The sequence below is a fragment of the Furipterus horrens genome, unplaced genomic scaffold, assembly GCF_987537825.1.
Source record: "Furipterus horrens unplaced genomic scaffold, mFurHor1.1.pri manual_scaffold_7, whole genome shotgun sequence".
Classification (NCBI taxonomy): Eukaryota; Metazoa; Chordata; class Mammalia; order Chiroptera; family Furipteridae; genus Furipterus; species Furipterus horrens.
Genome location: NW_028327177.1, coordinates 129,797,775 through 129,818,257, shown reverse-complemented (window position 1 = coordinate 129,818,257; position 20,483 = coordinate 129,797,775). Strand labels below are relative to the sequence as shown.

Below are 20,483 nucleotides of genomic sequence, written 5' to 3'. Positions count from 1 at the left end.
AAGGCTGTTTTGTTTTTGGACTTGGTGTTGTGGTCATGGTGGATCGTGTTGCCTGGAGGCTTTGGAGCGTGTGTTGGAGAAACAGTTGAGATTTTAATCTTGTTTTTGGTGGTATTTTCGGTATGCTTACCCCTTTGAGTTAGTTTAATTAAACACCAGGTAGAGCCAGCAAGCGAATTTCATTTTGGAGTTGTGTATATTTTTGGGGGGCTCTTCGTGGCAGCCAGATCTGAGTGCCCACATACCTTTTTCGCTGCTTCTTGGCAGTTAGTGCCAGGCAGTAATTGCCGGGCCTGCTCTGTCTTTTCCCCTAACTCTGGTATCTGCTGCCTGACTGGGTGGCTCTTAGGCTCCTGCTGAGTGTCTTGGTTTCTGGCCAGTTTGGGAGGCTTGGGATCCCATGGGGAGGGAGGAGGAAAGGCAGTGAAGCAATAAAGCTAAAGCCAGTGCAGAGGGACCAGGCAGAGAGCTAGCCAGCCAGCGCCCACAGAGATGGAAGGGGCAGGATATGCGATCTCTTCTGCGTGAAGGCCATCAGCCCTTGCGAGAATTCTTTGAACTGTAGTGTTTGGATTTTCCCCTTTCATTTCCTCTCCTTCCCTTCTCTTAGGGGTTGGTTGCCTGCAGAATTCTTTGAGAAGTTACTCTTGGGTAGATTTCATTCACTGCTTTGAACAGCCACCTCCCCTTTGACTTCCAGTCTAAATACACCCATATTTGACATTTCCTGACAGGTGTTCCCTCCCACGCCATGCGTCCGCTTTTAGGAGATTCTTTGTAGTTGAGGCCCCTTGGTCTGAGGTGTGAGATTTACTTTGTTCCTATCTTTCTGAGCAAGGCTTGGAGGAGTAGTGTTTAGCGGCCAGATTGCCTAGGCTCACATTCTCTGCTGCCCAGTGGCCGTGTGACCCTAGTGGGGGAGAGATCCTTTCTGTGCCTCTGTTTCATTGTCTTTAGAAGAAAGTAATAATAGTATCTACATCAGAAGGTTAGGCAATTATTAGCATTTATTACCTTCCCTGCTCTCTTGCATAAGAGGGACGATGAGATGAAGGCAGGGGTTTTTGGCCCCTCCCTCCCTCCCCATTGCTGTATCCCTGGTGCCTAGAACAGTGCTTGGTACTGAGCAGGTGCTCAGCGTATCTGTTGAAGGACTAAATTCAGGAAAGACTGTATGAATGCTCTTTGTTATGTCCTCTTGCATTTGATGTAATTTTGGGATAGAGAGAGGATCCAGGAGGAAGGGCATGGAACTGGACATGTCAGAGAAGTGCAAGAACTAATAGATCCTCCGCCTCTTGTGTGCCGTCAGCTTTCTGCCTTGTTGAGCTGGCTGTTCTCCCTAGCTGCCCCGCCCCCTCCCTTCCTGCCCTGTAGAATCTGAGACTTTGTGGAAGGGTGCCTGGGCCACTGGTGCTGCATCAGGACTGGCAAGGAGCAACCTCTTCGATGGCATTATCAGTGCACCAGGCAGTCTTTATAGTGCTTTCTGTATATTACCTTATGTAAGCCTTGGCATAGCTCTGTGAGGTGGGGTCTTCTTAGTCCCATTTTACAGCTAGGAAACGGAGGCACTGAGAGGTTAGGTGACTTGCCCAATGTAAGGGAGTTTTAGCAATACTTATTAAATCCCCTTTTTTGGTGCCAGGCATTTGTGCTAGGCTTCGAGGAGGCAGCAGGAAAAAAGAAAACCTGATTTAGTTCCTGCCCTCAAGGAGGGTACAGTCTAATGAGTGTGTGGGTAACCAATAGTCCCACAAAGAATTACAAAGATTGATGACGTGTGAGAGCCAAGGCAATATGCTGTAGAGCAGAGGCGCAGGGGTTCTGGTGTAGACTGTTGGGGAAGAGAAGTCTTCGCTGAAGGGCAGACTCTTTATGCTGAGATTGGAAAGACAAGTAAGAACCAGCCAGACCAAGAGCAGGGAACAGGTTTTCAGGCAGTGGGAACCACATGATGAGAGCTCAGAGGCAGGAAAAACACGGAAACAGGAAGGTGGCCAGTGTCGAAGGAGCGGAGGGAATGAGGAGATTTGCTGAGGAGGCAGACGATGTGAACTGAGTGGTGACATGCAAAATCTTTAGACTCATGAAAGATTTTGGGTTTTATAGTGAATGCAATGGGAAGCCATTTAAGGATTTTAATCAGGAGTGCCTGGTGATTTGATTTAGAGTTAACAAAGTCGTTATTTGGAGCAGAGGGAGAATGATTTAGAAGTGAGTGAGAATAGATGCTTTGACTACAGGGTTTTAAAGTGCATCCAAAATCCATATAATCACTTCCATGGATCCTGAGAGACATTTCGCAAGTCAATGTCTGCTTTTATTAAGCTTTTGATTTTGAAATACTTTTAGATTTATAGAAGAGTTGCAAAGATGTTAAGAACATTCTCATGGACTATTCTCCCCAGCTTTTTCTAATCAAAATTAGTTTTTATTAACACTCTTAGTAAATTAGAAATGGATATGTCTTATTATAATGAAGTATATTTCTCTGAAACAGCTGACATCATGTTGAATGGTACATGCTTAGAAGTGTTTCCATTTAGAACGGGAATGATACAAGGTTGTCTCATTACTTATACCTGTTTCATAAAATTCTGTGCCATGTGATAAGGCAAGAAAAGGAAACGAGAAGAAATTAAAGAGAGAGCAATCCTCAGTACCTCTAACACACAAAAGAGTTAATTGAAAAACTTACAATTGATGGAATCAGTGAAATGGTAAAATTATAAAATAAAAGATTAAAAAGTCAATACCAGTGTAATAGAGATGAAATAATTGCTATTTAAAGTAACTGACTGCTGTGGTTTTGGAGCCTACATTGTATAATTTTTCTTCGGAGGACCAACCTGAGAAGTGGGGAGATGTGAGGAAAGATACTGGGGAATAATGGGTCTGGTATGAATGGAGGCCAGAGGCTGAGTAGAAAACCGGCTAGTGAGAAATTACTCATGGATGGGTAGAGTCTAGACATCAGGAGGTAGAGATTTCGGTAGGGGAAGAACTGCAGAAACAGAAGGGATAATGCTATAATAAATGATTTGTTTTGTTTTGTTTTTAATAGTTTATTGCTAAAATCTTTTTAATTGTAGTTGTTTGCTGTTGAATTTTTTCCTGTGCTTTATAGAGACATTTATATTCTTCCCAATTTTGAGGATTTTGATTTATTATACTTTTATTACTCTACTAGTTCTATACTATATTAGGCGTTCAATGCAGTTATTGTATAGAAGTAATGATTGAACATTCTTGTCTTGATTTTAAAAGGAAAACTTAATCATTTTCAGCTTTCAGTTTTCAGGTTGCTGTGTGAATACATGTCTCCATGTGTGTTATGGTTACCATTTGCCAGTTAAAGCAGTTTTAAGTTATTTCTGATTTGTTAAGAGTTTCTTTTTCTCAATAACTGGATAGTAAATGTTCATATATTTCTGCATTTATTGAGATGATCATACTTTTTTTTTCTTTAATTTCTTAAAATTTTTTTAAGACAAAAAATTTTTTTGTCTTACAGCTTATCTTTTCTACTCTTTGTTACCATAGGCCTGGTATAATCTGTTTCTGTTCTTTTACTTCGTGTCCTTGTGCCTTAGGGGAGTATTTGGAGTAAAAAAAAAAAGTTGTTAGTTTGTATCTGTTGTTTAACTGCCAAGTTTAGCTCGTTTATATTTTTTATGATTATTAATACATTTGGATGTATTTGTACATTGCAATCACTGGTTTCTATACATCCCACTTTTTCTGTATTTTTCTTGTCTTTTGGGGGATAAATTGATTTTTATTTTCTTGTTACTATGCCATTTTTTTCTTTCTACTGTTTTGAAATTTACACATATTATTTTATTGCTTTTCCTTCAAGTTTTACTATGTATATTGAGCTTTACAAAGTTTAAGTTGCCCTGACTGGGTGGCTCAGTTGGTTGGAGCATCGACCTGTACACCAAAAGGCTGCAGGTTGGATTCCTGGTCAGGGCACATACCTAGTTTGTGGGTTTGATCCTTGGTTGGGGCACATACAGGAGGCCACTGATCAATGTTTCTCTCTCACATCGATGTTTCTCTCTTTCGAATCTATAAACATATCCTCAGGTGAAGATTGAATAAAAAGTTTAAAGTTACCTATTTTAATCCCCTTCCCAGTGATTCCCCTCCTGTCTTACATGTTGTTTTTCATTATTTAGGTTCTGTCCTTTAAAAATTTGCACAAGTTAGACACCTTTATTATTTTATGCAGACAATATTGTTTTGGCTTACCTCTAGTCTTATCATTGTATTTTATTTATCTTTTTTTCTTTTTTTTGCATATCAGAAATCTTTCTGGGATTGTTTTTCTTTTCCTAAAGAACTTTAAAAGCTCCCTGAATATAAGAGTCTTGATGGTAAACTGTTTTTTGTATACCTGTGAAGGTCTTTGTATACCTGTGAAGGTCTTTTATTTTCCTTCTTGTCTGTGCACACAATTTAAAATGGGAAACTATTATTCTCTCTGTATTTGGAACATATTCTACTGTCCCCTGGCCACCACTGTTTCTGTGGAGAAACATGTTATCATTTTGCTCATCATTCCTTTGTAGAGGATATAGACTTTCTTCTTGGACTGCTTTCAAGATCTTCCTTTGGTGTTCGCAGCTTCACTATGATGGGAGTAGCTGTGAACTTCTTTGTATTTATCATGCTTGGAATACACTGAAATCCATTTTGGAAAAGTCACAGCCATTATTTACTTAAATATTGCTTTTTCTTCATTCTTTTTGTTCTGTTGTTGGTACCCTGATTAGATCAACTCCTGATCTGCTAATGTCTCTCCTACATTGTATATTTATCTTTTCTGTAGTTGCTGCACTTTGATTAATTTCTTTGAAAATAGTGTCTTTCATTTTGCTTATTTTTTTCCCTATCAGTTTCTGATCTTCTCTTTTACCCATTCAGAGAGTCTTTTAATTTAAAAAATATGTAGTTTTAATTTCTAGAGGATTCATTTTTTTCCAAATCTTTCTATTTCTTCCTTATTGTCTCTTGTTATCTGCCTGTCTTTGTGTTTGCATCCTTTATTTCCTTAAATATTTTCTTACCAGCTGTTTTGTATTCTGTATCTGACTTCGGTAGCTGCCATTCTTGGAGCTCTGAATACTTTTTTTTTTTTTCTAAGCCACACTCATAGTGGCTTGACTTCTTTTGTATTTGGTGATCTTTTATTATGAATCTGTTGCTTGAACTTATTCTCTGGGTGGCTTGAGAATATACATTGGGGATATTTCCCCCAAAGAGGATTTACTTTTGCTCTTTAATTTTAAAACATTTTTTTTTTGTCCTCACCTGCGGACATGCTCATTGATTTTAGGAAGAGGGGGAAGGTGGGGGTGGGGGAGAGAGAGAAAGAAAGACACATCGATGTGAGAGAGGAATATTGATCGGTTGCCTCTTGTATGTGTCCTGACAAGGGATTTCTCCTACATACCCCAACCAGGAACTGGACCTGCATCCCAGGCATGTACCCTGTCCAGAAATCGAACTTACAACCTTCCGGTTTACAGAGCTGCACCCTAGCCAAGTGAGCCCCACTGGCCAGGACTGTACTTTTGCTCTTCTACAGTAGTCATGGGCGCCACTGATCTGAGACCACTTCAGGCCCCCTTTAGGGCCTTGGCTTAGACAGGACCCCAGGTGTGGCTTTACCCAAGCCTAGGAGAAACCTGACCCAAGGCTCAGGAGCTTGTAGTATGCTGCTGTCAACAGATGCTCTCAAGACAGCCAGCCCTGCTGCTCCCAGCTGCCCACTGCCTGGCGCCACATGGGCACATATGTGTGGGCTGTTCCCTGGGAACCTCTGTGGTTTCTTGTGAGATTTCTTCAAGTTTAATTATCCAGAGTTTAACTGTTGCAGCAGGAAATTTCCTCAAAAGTTCTCATTTTCCATAATACTGGAAGTAAAGGACTTAAGAATATCTTTTTCCATCTTCTCATTTAATGATAATTCAGCTGAATACCCAACTAAGGATTCCGAGGTCTTTTCCTTTACATTTTGAAGCTACTGCTCCTTCATCTTCATATAGCCAGTGTCGCCCTTGAAAACTCCTAATGCCAATTTGATATTTGGGCTTTTCTGTTTTTTTCTCACTAAAAGCTTTTAGATTTTTCTTTTGATTTAAAATTTCACTGTAATATATCTAGGTGTGGCATTTTCTTTCTTCGTCAGTCTTTTGGCACTCTGAGTTCTTGTGGCAAATTCCTGGTCCTTATTTCTTTTAATATTTTTGGTTTTCTCTCTATTTTTTTTTCCCTCTCTGGAACTGCTGTGAGATGGATGTTTACACTTTGTTTTATCACATTTTTCCATTTAAAAAATCCAGTCTTGTTGCTTTCAGTGAAAGTTGCCTTAATTAATATTCCAGCTCACTAATTCATTCTTCAGCCTCATCCTGCTTTTACCAAGCCTTCAAGTGCCCTTTTTCAAAACTCATTTTTTTCAAGCCTAGTATTTTCAATTGGTGGATCTGCTTCTCTCTATTCCACATTTCCAATAGCCTCCCATAGTTCAATGACACTTTAAAGTATTTGTTTTAAGTTTTTGTTCTTTTTTTCTTCCCGTTAGGTCTGCTTCTACCAGTGTAAATTTTTCGCTTCTTTTTTCCTTTCCTAGCATTCATGTATCTCTGATATCTGGCTCTTGTCACCATTGGTGGGTATCTTGATTACGTTATGATGTTCAGTTGCCTTGCCTGCTTTCTACCTGGGGGAGTGACAGAAGCTCGGGCCCTTGCTTGTCCTCCCCAGGGGAGATGACTTGTGGGGATAGGTGCCCGCAGGATGGAAGTGCAGTCTGGGTCCCTTCACTCCCTGTCTTCCCTCTCTGTCCTCCCAAGCACTTGACCTGAGTGTTCACTCTGCCTGGCCGTGGCCTATGGAGAAGTGTTGAGGTGGGAAGGAGGAGTGGTCAGGAGCTGGCTGGCCCCTTATACTTGTTCCAGTTGGTTTTTCCCCCAGGCCAGGCACTGCCTTGATATCACCGCAGCCCTTCAAGCTGGATCTTCTGCTTATCTGGCAGCCATAGTGACATGCGTGGCCCGGTGAGAGGACTCACCTTATGTCTGCCCCTCCTCTGTGGCCCCTACTCCTTTCTGGTCTCTGCCCATCCATGAAATTGGGAACCCAGCCACCTCTTGTCTCCACTCCAGTTTCTCAGCTCTTTCTTGACTGTGGCATCTCTGGGATTGGATTCCAAAGAGGAGGCCAGAAAGTGTGCTTGGTGGTTCTCCACCTTATCTAGAACTGGAAGCAGAGACAAAAAATTCATAGACTTGTAAGGAAATAATACTATCCTTTGCAGAAACTATAAGAGTTTCCATTTGATGAGATCCTCTGAATGCGTGGCTTTTATATTTAGAACCTAGAGCATTTGATCCTCAAATGCACATAATCTTAAGGAGTCTTTGGGGGAGTAATTGTTATTTTTATGTGAAGTCTAAAAAATGATGAAACAGTGTGATGCGATCGATCATGTGAGGATGTAAAGGGAGTTCGTGGTTTGAAAGCTTTATGATCAGTGGTGAATGCTTCATTTATGCATCTGTCATACAGTTGTTGGAGCTGCAGTCTCTTAAAATTAAAGCAGTGTTGTTCATGATGATCATAAATATGAAGTGTAGATTATACTAAGCACATTTTTAAAGAAAATAATTTTTATTTTTCAATTACAGCTGACATACAATATTTTATTGGTTTCAGGTATACAACATGGTGATTAAACATTTGTATAAATTACAAAGTGATCACCCCAATAAATCTAGTACCTATCTGACACCATACATAATCATTACAATATTATTAACTATATTCCCTATGTTGTTCTTTACATTTCTGTGACATTTTATAAATGCCAATTTGTACTTACTGGTCCATTCACCTTTTACACCCATTTCCCCAACACCCTCCCATCTGGCAACCATCAGTTGGTTTGAAGAGTGGAGATTTTGAGTAATCACCCTACTGCCACAAAAGTAAGTTTGACCTAAACTAAGATTGGTTGACTACGAATAATTTTGAGTGCTGAATGTGCGTGTGTGCGTGTAAGTAATGGGGGTGTAACAGTAAGGTTGAGTTATTCTGAGCTATTAATTACTGAGTGCTTTCTGAACCACTATTTAGATTTGTAATAGGTTATTAACTTTCATTTAATATGGAGATAATGATTTCTATTCATTCATGTTACTTTTTCTGGGTTCTGCATTATGGTTACCCTCAATTACTTGTAGTAGTTACTCAGTTTCTTGCTTTTGCTCATGGAACAGGTCATGGATCTTTTCAGATAACTTGACTATAAGCTTCTTGAGGGCAGGAATTGTGACCTGTTGACCAGTGTATCATTAGCATTTGTCATATAGTGGAATTGATTAGTGTTTGTGGAAGTAATAAGCATTATAATCCTATTTTAAAGGTGTTCATACTGGTAGAGGAACATGATGTGTCAGTTAGAGTTTGTGTTCAGCTGTGATTGATAGATCTGCATAAACGTGGAGTGGAGTCAGCCCCTGGCTCTCAAATTAGGTTGCAATTGCAATCAGCAGGGGAGCGTGGAAAAACTATTACTGCCTGGATCTCACCCCCAGAGATTCTAACTTAATTGGTCTAAGTGCATGCTAGGGATTGGGGGTTGTAAAATGTCTCCAGGTATATTACTCTTCTTGGGTCTGCTATAACATGGTATCACAAACTGGGCAGCTTAAACAACCGAGCTTTGTTTCTCACAGTTCTGGAGGCTGAGAAGTTCAAGATGAAGGGGGTGGGCAAGGTAAGTTTCATTCTGAGGTCTTTCCTTTTGCGTTTTAGGTGGCTACCATTTTGCTGTTGCACATAGAGAAAGTGAGCCCTCTGCCATCTCTTCTTACAAGGATGCGACTTGTTGTATCAAGGGCCCCATCTCTTTGATCTCATATAATCATAATTTCTTCCTTCGAGGCCCTATCTCCAGATATAGTCAAATGGAGGGTTAGGGCTTCAACGTAGAAGTTTTGAGGGGCAAAATTCAATGTGCAATACCAGTGATTCTAAGGTACAGGCTTTATTTTTGCATCACGTAAAAGAAGGTTGGAGGTAAGCTTTTCAGAGCTGGTTTGGAGTTCCATGGGTTTCTGAGGTCCAAGTTACTTTTAAATTTCCGTGGCACCATTCTTAGGGTCTGGCCACAGTCTCAAAGTCCAAGAGGAATTTTGGAATTCTAGCCGCCATATCCATCTTCTGAAAAAGCAGGGAGAGGAGGGAAGGAGTCTAATATATCACTGTTCCTCATTAGCAAGAACTTAGTCAAATGACCACACCTAACTGAAAGGAAGATTGGGACATGTATGTATTTTGGCATAGCGCATTGGGCCCAGCTAAAAACTGGAGTTTTCTTGATTTGAGAGGCAAGAGAAAATGGATATTTGGTAGGTAGTTGGCTGTCTCTTCTACACTTGGTTTTAGACCATGAGTTAATCAGTTCTAGAGCTTAGGTTGCAAACCCTGATTTCAACCCAGTAATCATTCCACTGTTCCAGGTAAAAATAGAACATGGATATTGGGAAACAGTTGATAGATATAGACAATACATATTAGAAAATTAAGGGAAGTTCTTTTCCTGTCTCTCATAGGCCTGCTACATCAACAAGAACTGATTTGCTTCATAATAAAGTAAGGTCATGGAAACCCATGAATTTGAAATAGGCAGAAAAGATCAGTGTATGGTGACAAACATGGCATGTTTCAGCTGTTACTTACGTTTTGTTAGCATTTGACACGGTTGATCACTCCCTCCCTTCTTAAACGATTTTTTTGACTCTGGTTTTCCTTCTCCCCTTCTCTGTTTTGGTTTCTCTCTCATTTGCTGGTTAATGTTAGTGTTCTTCAAGTCCTGATCCTAGGCCCCCTCCTCTGTGCTTCCCCTCCCTGTTCTCTGTCTCTGCAATCTAATCCATGTCTTTGGCCTCAGTGCCTACTTATCTCAACTTTGTATGTCTAGATCAGACCTCCTCTGGGTTCCAGATCCATTTATCCAGTTGCTAATGGACGTCTCCTCTGCAGTAATTCTGCCACCTCTGCCCAGTCTAGGCTATTGCCAGGAACACTGAGGCTTTAAAAAAAAAAACAAACCACTTTTATTAAGGTATCATTTACATGCCATAAAATTTACCCATGGTAAGTGTATAATGCAGTATGTTTTAGTTAATTTATATAGTTGTACAACTATCGCCACAATCTACTTTGAGCACATTTCTGTTACTGAAATAATTCTCTCTAGCCAGTTTTTAGTTAATCCTGCTCCCATCCTCTGCTCCAGACAGCAGGTGATGATCTGCTTTTTGGCTGTACAGATTTCCATTTACTGGACATTTCATATAAATGAGATTATACAATATGTAATCTTTTGTATCTGGCTTCTTTCACTTCATACAATATTTCTGAGGTTCACCCATGTTGTAGCATGTGTTTTTGTTCTTTTTATTGCTAAGTAATATTCCATTGTATGGATATATTACATTTTGCTCATGTGTTCACCAGTTGGTGGACACTTTGTCCTTGAGAACTCCTTAACTAGATTGCGTTCTACTCTTTTCTTACCATGAGACACTTCTCACAGCTGTAGTTTTTATTTTAGTGACTGTTTTATTGTTTGGGGCTGTTCCTTCACTGACCCCCCCCATCATAGGGACCTTGACTGTGCCATTCCCACATGTATCCTTAGCATTTAGCACATAGTGCCTAGCTCAGTGTACCTATTTAATTAAAAAAAAAATTTTTTTTTGAAGCCGTGAGTGAGTTCTTGGAAATAGAACTTAGTTTTGGAATCAAAGTTAACTTCTTCAAAAGTTGGGCTTATATAGATTCTCTGTGTTCACAATGCTTTATCCATATCAAAGACCTTGTGTACAGCTGACCACGCTGAAACCAGGTGAGTTGTAATTTTGTTATGTTTGAAATATCTCCATGGTGCTTCCAAAAAGAACAAATACAGGCTCTTGTTTTAAGTGCTGTCTTGTTGGCATTGTCGTCAATTAATGAAAGCGCTGATACAATGCAATATGAGCATCAGATCCCATTGACTGTCTGTATTGAGAAATGTGATACGTACTCTTGGAAGTTCTTGTTTTATAACCAGACAGACCTTTGGGCACAGTGATGGTGGAATGGTCTGCAAAAGAGAATTAGCCAGCTTTCTGCCTTGGCAGGTGTGGGCCTTAAGGCTCAGAGTGGATAAAGTACCTTGTCACAAAAAATGAGAAACACTGATTCTCAAAGCATGATCCTACCGGCAGCAGCATCATCCTCACCTGGGACCTTGTTAGCTCTCCAAGTTCTCGTGCTCCACCCCAGATCCCCTGAACCACAGACCCTGGGGGAGGGGGCCAGGAAGCAGAGTTACAAACTTCCAGGTGATTCTGATGCAGCTCAAGATTGAAAAGCACAGGTCTAGGCCATCTGTGAGTCCTCTCAGTACCACTTCATTCACGCCTTTTCTATGCTGAAACCCTGAGAGAAAAATAAAGGACACTTTGATGCACGGACAGTGGAGTTTAGGGCCTGACCCAATTGGAGATTTGAGGGCAAAGCTCAGCACTTAGGCTCTGAATTGCTTCTCCTGGTTGCCACAGGCCAGCATCCCATCTCCCTTCACTTGGTGGGGAAAGCCCACCCATCTTCACCCCAGGGCTTAGCAAGTATCAGAATCTGTTTCCGTGTGTATGTTCAGGCTCCTAGTGCAAAGCAGGGACTTGAATCAAGACTCAGCCCATATTGGGCATCCCCAAGTCAGTTCCCTGCATTGTGGATGACCAGAAGGGAAATATGAGTTCTGAGCATTAAGACACATCTTGGTATTTTTACAGTTTACTTAAAATAATGGGACATTCTCACCTAAAGGCACCGGAAACTCATGAGTTAATAGGAGTTCTGAAGCTGAGGAGGCAATATTCTGCAAGCCTGTATTAATACTTGTTAGACAGGTCTCAGTTCTTTTGATACTAAATCACCTCGTCTTCAAAAGCAGATCGAATCTCATCATAGACCAAATCCAAGGGCTGTGCATCAAACCTTGTGTTAAAACTTCACTTTGACTTACGCTGCTGGTTTATTGCGGGTTCGAGGCCCCCGGGGTCCCTCTAGGAAGGATAGCCACCTGCATGACGCTAGTCAATAATCCGATTATGCAGGAACTCTAAGCCAGATGATTTTTGTAGCTTCTCTTTAAATCTTTCTCAAAAATACTTCCAAAGTGACAGAGCCAAGAAATCTACTGCCTGGGCTGTTGTGATTTAGGAACTTTTAGACCAAGACAAGATGAGGTCCGGCTGTACTTAAGTAATATATTCCACTCACTAAAGGGGCACGTGGGTGCGCGGACGTTTAATGAGGGAGACGTGAGGTGGTGCACCTTGGCCGACCGGGAGGAAAGCCGGTGAAGCATAACACTGTCAGGCTTTATCCTGACTCTGGTTTTGTACTGGTGCTTAGACTGTTAGGTGATTTAGGGAGACTTTGAAATTCACATTTCTGATTTCCTGACCTCATCCACAAGGATTCTGATCCTCTAGGTATGGGTTGGGAGTCAGGAATCCATAGCTTTAACAAGTTCCCCATGGATTGAGAAGCAGGAAGTAGCTGACCCAAACTGTAAGGAATTTTTTTTTTTTTAGAAGGCAAGGTAATTCAAAAGTTTAAATAAAAAAACTATGTTGGCTGTCTCTTTATTTATGGATTATTTTTCACTTTTTATTTAGAAATAGGAGTCAGTACTTTTTAATGGGTTTGCTCTCCTGCTATGGTGCTTTCTACACCTTAGCAGTTTAAAAATAGTCACCCATATTTTCTCCAATGTATAACAAAGCTATTGTATATTATATAATTAATATAAAAAGCATATGATATATAATATAGATATTATATATTATATTATTAAAACTCATACTATTTATTTTTAAAAAATTTAAGCCTATAACATGCCTGATATTTATTTTGCTATGAGGTATAGTTAAAGAGTTTCTGCTTTTAAATGTTTGATTTTTTTTTTTAAGCCATTTTGGAAAATGGTCCATGTACATTTAAGTCATATTTTTCATTGGGGTATATAATTATTTATAAAACTTAAAACTTGTGATTATGTTGCTCTGAATTTGTATATTTTTGTTTCCTGCATATTGGTCAAATTCTGGTGATAGGATTCTAAAACCTCCCAGTCTGATTGTGTTCAGTTTACTGCCTTCTTGTATTTCTGTCAGCTCGCTCTGTTTTTGACCCTGTGTTTTTGCACCTTTACAGTGAAAACCTTATTTTAATCAGCACACAATATCTTAACGGTTTGGAGCAGCAATTGTCAACCTTTTTCATCTCATGGCACACATAAACTAATTACTAAAATTTTTTTTTTTTTTTGCCAGTCTGACAAAAAAAGGTATAATTTTGATTCATTCACACCAGACAGCTATTGTTGTTTTGGCTGTTGTCATTTCTTTTCTTTGACAGTGTAAGGGAAAAGAGGTCAGTGCCCCTGACTAAATAGGCAGATATTGCATGTTTTTAAAATTCTTGCAGCGCACCGGTTGGAAATTGCTGGTTTAGAGTCATGGGCTCTGATGCTAGACAGCCTGTTAAAATCTATCCCCATCACTTCCTCTCTGGAAGGTCTTGAGCGTATAGTTAAAGTTTCTGCACTCCACAAGTTTTTCATCTGTAGAAAGGGGTTATGATCGCATCTACTTCCTGGGATTTCTGGGAGGTGTCAATGAGTTAATATGTCTGCAGCACAAAATGCGTGACACATAGAAAGTGCTTTGTAAATATCAGCAATTCTTTTTATTAATAATGGCTTAGTTTACATATCTGTAAGATGTCTAAAGGCTGGCATAATGATTTTGCTATAGACAGGCCACATGTAGTTTTTCTCGTGTATTGAGATTTAACTTGTTAGATTGCATGCCTCCATATATTTAATAATGGATCAAGTTCATATGTAATAGAATATATTTGTCCCCATGGTTGATGATGATCCCTTAGGGCCCTAAGGGCAATTTAGTGCCTTCTGGAGTGTTGGAATCTCTCTTGGTGGTTTGGGGGATGGTGGTGGTAGGAGTCTGTGGTCACAGAATCGAGGAGTAGGTCGCTGAGAGGTGCAGGAAGGCCATTGTGTTTCTCCAGCCGCTGCCACAAATCCCAGGAGTTGAAGGATTCCAGACTTTACAGCTTGGCTGGGACTGAAGTTACCTGCAGGTGCTGTGCCTTAGAACCTGTCATGCGGTTTCAGTGGTAGGATCCAGCATCACCCTCTCCAGGAAGTTTGGTTATCATGAAAGAAATTCTGGAAGATTGATCCTCCTCTTCCAAGCAAGAAACTCTTAAGGGTTTTGAGTGTGAACTCTCCTGAAGTGAGGAGACCACCATGATCAAGGTGTTACAGGCCCACATGAGATGGCAGCTCTAAGGACGTGGCTTTTAGGGGAACTTGATTATGTTGCTCTTTAAGGAAAAGGACTCCAAAAATGACCAACAGATGATATTAGTTTTCAAGATTTAAGGTAAACTTAGAAAAACACATCCACCATTTGACATACTGTGTTTCGTTTGCTGATTTTCTTTTTCCCCAGAGTTTTTATTTTCTGTCAGCAATAGATTGGAAGTTTTAGAAACATAGTGACTCTAGATTTCAGACATGGTGATGTTTCAGGTGGTTTCAATGTTTGTGGGCAGAATGGAATTGGAAAGCAGCTGAAACCTCAAGAATCAGTATGTATAGTGCTGGAAAGAACTACTTCTTGCAGATCTGTGTCTGCACCTCGCCCCTGGGAGGGTCTCTGCCACTTCGGTGTGCTGGTGGGGTGGTGGTTGGCATTTTGGAATAGTCAGGCAGTAAATAATTTAACCCAGAGGCGGGTCTTAAACTGAAGCAGGTCACTGTTGTCATTTGTCAGGACAAGGCAGGGTATGGAAATCTGAGCATGGGCCTACTCCAGTGGGTTCCGGCAGGTGCTTCTCAGAAGATGGAGCATCTGGGGAGGGTGAGGTGGATACCTTTTTCCTCTCTCACATGGGAGGGTGGGCCTGGCGGGCAGGGCCCTGACGGCTCTGGGCCTAGTGTCTGGTGTGGAGGCGAGGGGCTGAGCCTCACAGGGGAAGAAAGTCCTGACATGTTCTTGGAAATAACGAGGGCACGGGTGTGGAAGGCGTTCTGCTCAGTCTTGAAGGAGAGGATGGTAACCTCCCGTTCTCGGGTCCTTTACTCTTGTCGTTTCAATTTTCACTTTTAAATTTAGGTGAAACGATTGAGCTTTTTGTCAGGAGCAGCCTGTCTGGCAAAAGCTCCTCTTCAAAAGATTTATTTCACTGTTTTTTTTTTTTTTTTTTCTGTCTGTACTTTTCTTGTAATTGGATTGTAACTTCCTGTCAGTCTGAATGAGCTTCTTCCCCGAGGCCCCCTGCCACCCCTCTTAACTCTTTCCCTTCGGCCTCTGCTCCTCGCTGGAGTTTGGCCCATGGCTGTTGGTGGCTCCTAGGCCCCACTCTCCTCCCCTCCCGGAGAGCAAAGGTATGCTTTTAACTTTCAGATCCTAAACTCGAACCTTAATGAAACTATATCAGGCAGGTGGGGGGCGGGGCATGAAAAGGCCACAAGTGTAGACAAATGACCCTCAGAGGTGCAAGACCTGAAAGCAGAGCTGGGGAGGGGTGGCTGCTTGTGTGTGTGTGTGTGTGTGTGTGTGTGTGTGTGTGTAAGTCAGAGCCTGTGCAGGTGAGTGAATGTGTGTGCACATGTATGTGCGTGTGTATGCAGTATGCGAATGTGTGAGTTCAGGGGTGTGGATGTGGGTGTAGGAGTGTGAGCATGTCGGAGCATGTGTGTGAGTATCTGTGAGTGTTCGTAGGTGTTGGTATGAGATGTGTGTGTGTGAGTGTGTGTATGCACTTGTGTGTTCGTTCTAGAGTGGTGGGGTTTGTCTGAAGGATGGTAGTAGACAATGGCTTGTTCTCAGCCCTTCCAAAGGGAAGGGGCTTGCCGTTTGCCATGGCTCCCAGCTTTGGAATCAGGCCAGGGTGCCATCAAGAAGCTGGCCTGAGGAGAATTAAGATGGCTCCCTTCGTGGGTTTGATTTGTCTCTTCATTCTCTCCTTTCTCTCTCTAGCACCTCTAGCACGTTTATTGGTTTGTTAAAAAAAACAAGCAAACAAAAAAACCAACTCTGTATACTATTAAGTTCACTTACCCATCAGTCAGGTTGCATACTAAAAGCTCAACACTAATTTAAAAAGAAGACACTAAAAATTAGGTTTAACTTATTCATTTCTATGAAAGGAAAGCCCTTTAACAGTGTTTCAGGATTTTATCAAGCAACTTCCCTTGGTTTAATGAAGCCTAATCTAGCGATATTGTTAACTTTCCCATTTAGAATGAAAGCTGTGACTTTCAGATAGAGCTGCAAGCTCCGAACAGCAGTGCCTGACAGAGCCGTGACCCTGCAGGGAACCAAATGTAATTTCTTTCCTCCCAGGGGACATGACCAACAGAAAGAGCCCTTCTTAATGCCGTATGGACAGTTCTTACCTGTGTGTGACATAAGCTAACTTGACTTTCAAAGGCCATCCTGAAAAAACGCTACATTTAATTGGTTGCAATTTTTAATCAGTCTCCCCATTTCCCTCTCTAAATACAGTTTTCAACTGTCTTTAGAAAAGGAGTAAATTATTGATCTTCCTTAGTGCTCATGATTCAAATGCGTGCATTTGCATTTAAACTATTTTAGGGAGTAGTGGAAATATTTTTTTTCCATTTGTGGCAGGAGGTAAGAATTAAGATGTCAGTTGGAAATAGGTAATGTGAAAAATCATTAGTACGTTCCCATATCCTGCATAATGTGACATCAATTGGTTATTCTGTCATTGTTATTGGAAAAAATAACAGCAGTATTCAATTCATTTCTTTGTACCAGCTTCTGAATAATGTCCTTTGCAAATATATGGTTAGTTGTTTGAACAGGATGCATTTGGGAAGCTACCTCCAGGAGAGAGGAAGGCTGACAGGTTCCCAAGAGATGAGTGGATAGAAGCAGTAAGGAGGAATTGTTAAACCCTTTCTCCCTTCCAACCAACAGGTATCCGCTCCTTTTTCTGCCCCTGCCTCTGTAAAGGTGGGGTGTTTATTAGTGGGGGAGGCCGAATCTCTGTGGGGTGCGGGTCGGGGGGACACACCAAGTGCAATAGTTGGAGCCAAGTTTCCTTCCTACACATGTGAGGATTATAACTGTGACTTGCCAGGAGCAGGGTCTTGCACAGCTACGGTCACAGTGGGTCACAGTGACTTCAGATGGAGGTCCGGTTGGAAACATTTACTCCTAAAGAGAAGGCAGGGTCAGCACTTAAATGACTTGCCCGTTGGCAGCTCAGAAATGACCCTGGTTCTTCTCTCATTGAAGGACTTTGGTTTTCGTCCCCCAGAAAGGGGTAAGAGCAGATTATAAGTGGGAGGGTCTGAGAATAAGAGTTAAAAAGATGTTTGGTGAATTTGTCAGGCTGGCTGCTGCAACAGGTCTTGGTCTCAGTGGCCTAGTGACAGAGAACTTTGCGTCTTATTCCTGTAGCAGTGTGATGTGGGTGTGCCTCAGCAGCTGGCACTTTCATGGGGTGATCTGGGGATGCAGGCACCTTTTTTTCTGTGCCTTTGTCATACCCGTGGTGGGGGTCTCAAGTTGCCCTGTAGGTTGTCTCCGTTCCATTGCGTGTGTGGGAGGGTGTGTGAGCACGTGGGTGCATGTGTCTGTCTGCCCGTTATGGGCCAGGCCTGCATTACTTCTCTCCATATTCTGGCAGCTAAAGCTCAGTGAAGTGGCCACGTCCCAACTGCAAGGGAAGCTGGCAATGCAGGGCCGGGAAAAAGCAGGTTTCCAGTTGTGAGGCCACGAGACAGAGTTTATTCTTGTATTATTTATTAATTATTGTATTATTTTCCATACGAGCAACCGTAAACCCTCTTTTGCCCCACCCTGTGGACTCTGGCTGCATGTCCTGGGAGCCAAGGACAGGGATCTGGGGAGGACCCCCTAGGTTAGGCCAGACTCAGAGCTGCCTCAGAATCCCCTGGCAGCTGGTTAGAACCCAGCTTGCTGGGCCCCTTCCTCAGTTTCTGATCCTGCAGGGCTTGGGAGGGGCGCAGAATGACATTTCTAACAAGCTCCCGGGTGGTGTTGATACTGCTGGGCTGGGTCACATTTTGAATAACCCTGGTTGATGTATGACTCATTTTTGTCTTGATTTATTCGTTCTGATGGTGAAAACCAGAAGTATGTCTTTATTATGGTGACTCAACAGATAGGAGAAAAAGAAAGGGGTAGAATAGATAGTTTTGGCCAGGCCATTTGGAATGTTAAAAATAATAAATGTGGGCGATTTCTTAGGGACATTGGAGTTTTGGAGGCTGCTCATGAGCTGACTGCACCTTGCTCTGTGGGAGGGGACCTCTGTGGCCAGGAAAGGAGCTTCCAGCTCTGTTCTCTCTGTGGATCAGGAAGGTCTGGAGAAGAAAGTAGCTAAGTAGGTAGGGGGAGGTGACATGGAGAGAGTGACCGGGGAGGACCTCCCTGAGAAGCGAAGGCGAGCTGGAGATGGCTGCCATGAAGGGAGCCTGGGCCTTGCACACAGACAAGTGGAACTTGGATTTTGAGTTTTAAGTCTCAGGATATCTGTGAAATGGGGATAATGTGCACCTGGCAGGTCGCTGTGAGAATGAACCAGGTCAGAGGTTTGTAAACTGTCTTGGTTCTTGGTGCTTATAGGTTAAAAAAAAAAAATCTGCACTTTTATTTAATAGGTTAGCTCCAAGCAACTTCATACAGATTTATGTCCTAACAACTCAGTAGCCATTTGAAAAAATCATAAAAAAAAGGAAAGAAGTATATTTTTGCTTCTCTGTTAAATAACCACAGTTCCTCATTGACGGAATGCATGCACCTGCGGGCACTGCATGACTTCGGAAACCTTAGAACCACATGGGGGCGTCGCTGCCCTCTCTCTCTGCTCCACGTGGATGTTGTCAGCTATTCCCAGAACTTGCCGAAAACCCAGCTTTGCAACGAAATGATGCCATTGTAAGGATGTCGTGCAATCTAATATCAAGACTGTGAATACCACCGTAGTCATGTGCATGCTACTGACCTATGTTGAGGATCGCCGTGTATCCCACAAACGTTAAATATTTTGCAATGCTCTGTGAGTTCACAGTAGTGACTCCCAGGTACTTTGTCACATGGGTTAGATACTGTGGAATTCAGGAGTTTTTTCCCCCCTTCATTCAGGCAGGCGCTGTGCTGGGCACCCAGGGAGGGGGCCATGTTCCGCCTTCAGTGGTGCAGAGTCTTATCAGGGGCACTAGACATTGAATCGGAAAATCCTGCAAATGTAGACTTCTGTTGGGGCCACAGCTGGCTTGTGAGAGGAATATTGGGCCTGGTCAGGAGACATTTTCTCAAGTTGGTACTTTGTTCCTGAAGGCTGAGAAGTTGGCATGGCAGAAAGGGAAGGGAACTATATTCTAGGCTTTGGGGGTGGGGATAGCTTTCTGGGCAGGTACAGTGGTCCCTCACTTATCGCGGGTATTACATTCTAGAACCCCCCGCGATAGGTGAAAATCCGCGGTGTAGGAACCTTACATTTATTTTAGTATTTACTGTACAGTACCGCAAAAATCCCGTGATAGAGTGAAAAATCCGTGATAAATAAATAAATATTATATTTAAAAAAATCCCGTGATACAGTGAGGTCCCAATCAGTGAACTGCGATATAGAGAGGGACTGCTGTATTTCTCAAACCATGGTGAAGGACTTGCTACTTTCCCCCCTCAGTTGCATTGTGGTTGCTTCCTCACTAGCATGTAGCTTGTGTGTGCCACGTGTGTTGGGCCACATCTGGACTGTCTGAGGCTAACCCACTGATCGTGCAGTTGGATGTTGAAGCAAAGCCAGGTTGCAGGAAAAGCTTCAAAAAGCTCTCATGGACTGGTAACAATTCGGGAACGGCCAACATCTGTGGACCACACTTGGAATCAGAGGCAGATTTAACTGTGGGCGCACTGGGCGCGCACCCTGGGCCCCGACTTCTGAAAGGCCCCGCGAAACCCCAACTTTACACTTTTTTCTAATGACACCAAGTTTGGTTTCATTACTACGCTGCATAAAATATGGTTAACATGTATTTTTATCTTCCCTGTCTCTCTCTCTCTCTTTTTTTAAGGGGCCCAATATTTTCTTCTGTGCCCAGGGCCTCAACCAACCTTAATCTTCCTCTGCTTTGAGTACCTGCTGCAGGCAGGGGGCACAGCATGAGCAAAGGTCCTGTGAGGGGAGTCAGCTGGTAACTAGGAAAGAGGAGCAGATGAAGGGGGCAGAGGTAGCAGGGGCTGTGCTGGGCATCTAGGCCCCAGAAGAAACTTTTTAAGACATTTTTGTCCTGGTGGACTTCTGAAGGGGTGGAT

At 42.2% G+C, this 20,483-nt stretch overlaps 1 protein-coding gene across 3 annotated transcripts in view; it reads left to right on the top strand.

Moving 5' to 3' along the window:
- The window catches only part of OSBPL10 (oxysterol binding protein like 10), a 258,565-nt gene that overhangs the window by 62,143 nt on the left and 175,939 nt on the right, over nucleotides 1-20,483 (top strand). The window lies entirely within an intron of this gene.